General features: G+C 34.0%; 2 long non-coding RNA genes across 2 annotated transcripts; both read right to left on the bottom strand.

The window, feature by feature from the left end:
- Nucleotides 1-243: 243 nt before the first annotated feature.
- Nucleotides 244-1,262, bottom strand: LOC106959384 (uncharacterized). Its single transcript, XR_001427337.1, has 3 exons — nucleotides 1,185-1,262; nucleotides 826-907; nucleotides 244-706 (listed from the first exon to the last, which is right to left on the bottom strand). It is a non-coding gene; the product is annotated as an uncharacterized LOC106959384 (long non-coding RNA).
- Nucleotides 1,263-3,723: 2,461 nt separating this feature from the next.
- Nucleotides 3,724-4,826, bottom strand: LOC106959383 (uncharacterized). Its single transcript, XR_001427336.1, has 2 exons — nucleotides 4,288-4,826; nucleotides 3,724-3,939 (listed from the first exon to the last, which is right to left on the bottom strand). It is a non-coding gene; the product is annotated as an uncharacterized LOC106959383 (long non-coding RNA).
- Nucleotides 4,827-6,260: the final 1,434 nt, after the last annotated feature.

Raw genomic sequence — 6,260 nt, 5'->3', positions numbered from 1 at the left:
AACAATCTCTTTACCAAGATAATGCGAAATAAGTTATTTACAATCAGATTCTTCCTTAAAAATAAATGTTAAAATATTTACTGCTTCTAAATTCTCCACGAATTCAATTTCAAAAGAACTGAGACATCTTTGTGTAGTTCTGTCAATTCCGTTTAAGCATAACATGATTGTAACTCAACCACGCCCCCTGCTGGAAAGAAATACGATAAAATTCCACTTGACAGATTTGATACTAAAATGAAATGAGTCTGATTGAGCTGAATTTATTGCTATTAAAATAAACATTGTATGAATGTGCATTGAAAGCTTTTTCAGAATATAAAGGGACACGAAGCGTACCATTATTGAATACTTGACACATTGTAACATAAAAATACATTTAGAGGAAACATCATAAATCATTTCAGAAACATGACACTAACATCATAAATTGTTTCAGTTGAAAACAGAGGTTAAATGTTACAGTTACATTAGATTGCATGTTTGAATTTCCAGTTTTAAGAATAAAATACATGTTATATCTTCCAAACTGGATCTTTTTGATGAATCCTTCAAACCAAAGTGTGAACTAAATATATTTACGTCAGTCATTTCCTGAGTGGTGTTATTTGCTTATTGTTCCTCTGGTCATCAGTACTGCCTCCACGTTGTCCTGCTTGTCAGTTCTCCTCCACATTGCTGTAGTTTGGAATGGTGAAGAAACTGCCTACAAGGATTTGTGGTAGGACAAGAGCCAAGTTTGGGAAAGAAAACAAAAGCAGGAATAAAAGCACTTTGCTGGAATGAAAAAAAAAAAATCAAACTGCATGATAAAGTTTCTCTAACCTTTGCCCCATCCATAATGTTGTATTGAACCCAAGTCAATGTTCTGCTGTCCTGGTTTTGGTTTCCAGATATGTTCCTCCTGCTAACATTAAACAATAATCAAAGAGTTTCACCTCAAAACTTTAAATTGATGTTCCTTTCTCAGTGTTGTTTTTACATCTGTAAAACACGTTGTTTTTCTGATGAGGAAATATTCACAGAAAGTGATCACGCTTTGGGTAAGAAATTATCCACAGAACCAAAAAACACATTTCTCTGGCTTCACTTATTAACAGTTTGAAGGTAATTATTTATTTATTTACTTATTTATTTTGGTAGTTTTAAAAATCAGAAGCACGAGTCAATAAAAGTCCACTGACCTGCAGAGGCAGAGAGCCGTAGTCATGAAAGATAAAAGCAATCCAATGGCAAATGGAAATATGATTGTAATATCCAGTGATGAACCGATTGCTGAAGAAAAAAAAGATTATTAACCAAAGATTAAAATTTAAACTTCACAGTAGATGTGTTGCAGATGTGTTCATTACATACCGTTTTGATTTTCAAGAACTGTTACGGTCCATGTAATGTTGTTAAGGCCTTTATTCCCAGTTATATTACAAGTATAAAGTCCTGCATCATCAAACTGAGCACTATCGATACTTAATGTAGAAGGTATGTTTGTGTCTATTTTCAGTGCGTGAGAGGAGAAATTTGACAAAGTTCGATTATTGGAGGAGGAGTATGAAAAAAAACATCTGCCTTTGGTCCATTGGATTAATGTTGTATTTTCATTAGATATACTGCAAGTGAACAGGACTGAGTCTCCTCTGGACACCACCAACACATCATAGTGCTCTGCTGTAGGAGACAATGAAATTGAAAAACTAATAATTATAGTTAAAATCTTAAAAATAAAAAAAAAACAGAAATTCACTCCTTACCTGTTGAGACACTCCAGATATTTACCAGCTGGATAAAGAGCAAAGCTTCTTGCTTCAAGAGGAGCATGATGTCCACCTACTTATGAGGAGTCAGATTTTCTGTTATCTGTTGCTGCTGTGAAGGAGTGCAGAAAAGGAAATGGCTATTTCCGTTTCTTTGAAAAAAAAAAAAACACCCTGTAAAGTAAGGTACAGCTCAAATGTTTATCAGAAACTAACTTCGGAGTAGAAAAGCTAAATAAACGTTGATCCATTTTGTTAATGAAGAGCTTTAACTCAAAGTAGAAAAATAAACTATTTCTGTTTTCTATAATTCTGCCAACGTTAGACACATTTAGAACATAATAAATATTAGACACAAGTCAAATATTGTGTCTAATAAGTTTTGAAGGCATAGCGTGACCTCGCTATGCCTTTAAAACAAACTTGTTGGTATGTTGTTGCATAGATTTTGTAATAATGCACATGTCTTTAGATCGTGGGAAGAAGCCAAAGAACGCAGAGGAGCCAAACATTCACAGAAAGAAACTCATACAACCCCTGTCTGTCCTAAGTCTATATTATTGTGTATCTAATTTAATATTTTGCTCTTAAAAATGCTGACTACACAAAGCCAACAAGCTCAGCTCCTTTGTTTCCTGTATTGATGTTTTACAGCATAGTTATGCAAGAAATCCTCTGCACTAAATCTAACAAAACTTCTACTGCAGTTTGACACTCCGGTAAAGTCACAAAAAGTCGTTATTTTATTTAAGTTAAAAGACTCATTTTAAGTATTTATACAGACAGTATTTCAAAGAAAAATGTCCCATTGATTAGCATACAAACACACATCTAGTTTAATAAACTTCAAATTAGGATAGGCTGGGATAAGAATCCTGTTACTGAGGGTAAGTATTGCAATGAGGAAACATCACAGGTCCATCTGGTACCAGTAGGTACCACTGGAGCACACAGCAGGGTGCCAGAGGGCAGAAAGGTGGATGTGATGAACGTGACCCGGGTAACGGAGATATGTAGCAAGAGAGTCACTCTGTACTCTTTATAACTTTGGCAGAGTTCAGAAATTACCAATCTAATCTGAGATATAGAAATAAATGTCTCTTTTTATATAGTAATGGGATTTCTCATGATCAAGTGCCCGGTTTTCCATCATTACATTTTCTCTTCTCGGTCAGATTTGGGATGAATGGTGAACTCTTCATGATGGAATCAGTTTCAGAAACTGAGATGAACTGGAGGCCCAGCGTTTAGTTTTAATGCTATGTAACAAAAACACACACACACACACACATGAAATTAAATTTTAGTTGCCTAAGAAGCTTATGAAGTTTAATTTTATGGGGTGAATGATTAAATGGCGACATCCAGAGATTATTAGTTGTTATCAGATGCAACTAGTTCCATGCAACCGGTTTTACACGACCTCAGTAGCTCTGCATCTGACTGTTCCCTGGAAATTATTCATGTTTCAGTTCTTCCTCTCTGACACATTTTCTCACTTTCTATCTGCCTCCCACACGTATTTTGTCATCTTAAGGACATAAACTTCTTTGCATTTTTAACAATACAGCAGTGTCAACATATTGATAATAAAACTGATCAGTTTACTGTCTGTCACAATGCCTTATCAGAGGACTAGATGTACCTTCATCTTACCATGGACAAGAAAACAATGTTTGGCAGACTGGCATCCAGTTTAGAAAATAGACTCAGAGTAATAATAGTGTTTGCAAATGAGAGAATGTGGAAAAAGACTCGACACAATCTTTATTCCCCGTCAGGCCGTTCAGAAGGACGCCACCTGCCCTCTGCTGGGCATAAGTTGTACTACACTGCATTTAAGCAGTGAAATAAATTCAAATGAACAGGAATTAATAACTACGTTGCTTCTCTTATACAGTTGAACTTCCCCATAAAGTACATCGTGGTGACAAATATTCTGCATATTACAGACAATGTGTAAAGACATATATGTTGTTGATTTGTGACTTTCTTTTATTGACATGTTAAACACCTCCTTTGTTAAATAACAATAATAATGTCCTTCAAACCGGGTCTCTTTCTTCAAGTAAATTAAAGAAGTCTGAGCTCAGACTTGACCGTAGACAGAATTCAGTCTTTCCATGTAGTCTCTTCTGTGCTTTTTGCTCCTCCACTGACCTGTACCTTCCAGCTGATTGTGGACTTCCTGCAGCCAAAAGACAGAGTCGCAGTTAGAGGTCAGAGGAGCCAAACAGCGGAAGTACGCAGAAAGCAGAAGAACAAGAAATCACACTGTTTAATAGACAAGAATACAAGTGCTGATGAAATATGAGGAGGTCAGGGGTCAGAGATGACTATAAAAAAAACTTCTGATGAGTTGTGTTTGTTTGGAGAAGTAGCCACACTCATCCCTGTAGCTCTGCCAGTTATCAGTGCAAGCAGACAAAAACGGTCCAATAAAGACGGAAGTGAGGCCAGTGGCTTCAAATACACTTTAGTCTCCAAGTCAGAAAGGCAGAATTAAAAGTATGCAAATCACATAAATTATTCTGACCTGTCCTCCCGATTGAAGCTGAGACTGGTGTTGGACTGGTTTCTGTCTTTCTTTTCTGGTGCCACATTTTCTGCAGAGATAAAACAATAACCATTAATCTTCATAACTATTCTGGTACTACTTTGTAAAAGAGACTAACAAGGTCAGGTAACACGTTGCATAATAAGGCTATTTTGAAATTGCTGGCATTCCCATAGTAATAGATGTAATAAGTCAGACATAGCACAAAAAAAAAAAAACCCTTGTCCACAAAGCATCCAGATGGTTCATTAATAGTCAGATTCTAATATCTGATTTCTAGTTCTGAAAATTACAATCACATGATTGTCTGTTCAAAACCAAATGCAGAGTTGGGAAGAATAGTTATAAATTTTACTCAAGTAAATGTAAAAATATATTTTGTATAAATGTTTCTTAAGTAGTGAGTACTTGAGTAATTCTGTTTAATCTGATTTAATTTGTGAAATTGATGTAGTTGTACAGACACAACATTAAATTCAGTGGAGGCTTTAGTACGTAAAAAAAGTAAAAAAAAAAAATATATATAAAAATGCTTAAAAAATAAATGCAAAATAATAAATGAGCAAATAAATAAATAAATAAATAAATTTCCAAATTTCAGTTTTCCACAACATACAACTTCTAAAACCTAACAGTGAAAAGTGTTATAGTGACCTCATTTGATGTCAGGATTGTTGTGAGTTGATTTGGATATTTGTTGTTAGATTCTGTTACCTCCCTATTTTATCCTGCTGGCTTTTTGGTCTGGATTCCTGTTTTAGTTTGACTCTGGTTCCCTGTGGTTTTATTGTAAGTTTTTTTTTTTTCATCGTTTTTTTTTTTTTTTTTACTAAACATTCTTCATTTAAAAGCTGCCTCCGTCTCTCCTCTCTGGATTTGGATCCACCATCAAACCCAGATCATGACATGTACCTTTATTTGATCTTCAAAGGGAACACCAGGCTCAGGAGACAGAAAATAACAGAACAATAACATCTATTAACAAACCAAAAGCCTCACCAGACATTTCTGTCTGAAGAATTATTAATTAATGTTTACGCATGTCATTCAGTGAGATTCAAAAGAGCTGATTGGAGTAGCCAGAAATTGTACCTGACAGTAAAGTTACTTTTATATATTACTCAAGTAAAAGAAAAAAAGTGCTGTACAGAAAAAATACTCCTAAAAGTTATTTTTTCTAAAAAGCTACTGAGGTGAATGTTACCTAAATCTACCCACATGGTCTTTAAGGGTGAAATTGTCTGTTTAACCGATTATGTACATATTTTTCAAATTATAACTTCAAAATGAGTCTTCTAGTTGTCTTTCTTTAAATTATATTGACATTTTGTGTGCTCAGCTACACATGCAGTCACATTCCATAATTAGATTATGTGATGATTGTTTGTCATGTTAAAAGTACATAGAACTACCTTTAATGACTTATTCAAGATATTTTTCAGTAAGCCCATACTGCTGTATTAGTTTTTTTATTGGTGTGAAGTAATACTATAATCTTAAATACATTAATTCTGATATTACCAAGGAGCAGCGGTATAATTTCTACTGCTGGACAAGAAATATTTTTTAGTAATCTCAGTAAAAATAATCACATTTGACATATTCTGATTTTGAAAAGTACCGTACAAGATGCAGACTCACCAAATCTAAAAAAAACCAAAGCTGTCTTATGCGGTGAATGTAGTTAAAATATATTCTGGTTTTTTTTAAAGTGTTCAAGAAATATGATGCAATGTTTTTACAATTGGCCACAAACAAATATTAAACATAAAAGAATTTCAGTTTCTTGTGCAACATAAACTGTATATGTTTATGTGAGTTAATCAAGAGCTTTGACAAAGACAAGAAAATGTAATGTTAATAGATCATTCAAAAAAAGTATTTAAAAATAAGATATTTATATTTGACATATTTTCAATATATGTCCTATGCAATGAGAATAATATTAAAAA

The sequence above is a fragment of the Poecilia latipinna genome, unplaced genomic scaffold (assembly GCF_001443285.1).
Source record: "Poecilia latipinna isolate Pla-1442-1.1 unplaced genomic scaffold, P_latipinna-1.0 Scaffold1075, whole genome shotgun sequence".
NCBI lineage: Eukaryota > Metazoa > Chordata > Actinopteri > Cyprinodontiformes > Poeciliidae > Poecilia > Poecilia latipinna.
The sequence above is the reverse complement of the archived record's forward strand: the minus strand, read 5'-3'. Positions and strand labels throughout refer to the sequence as shown.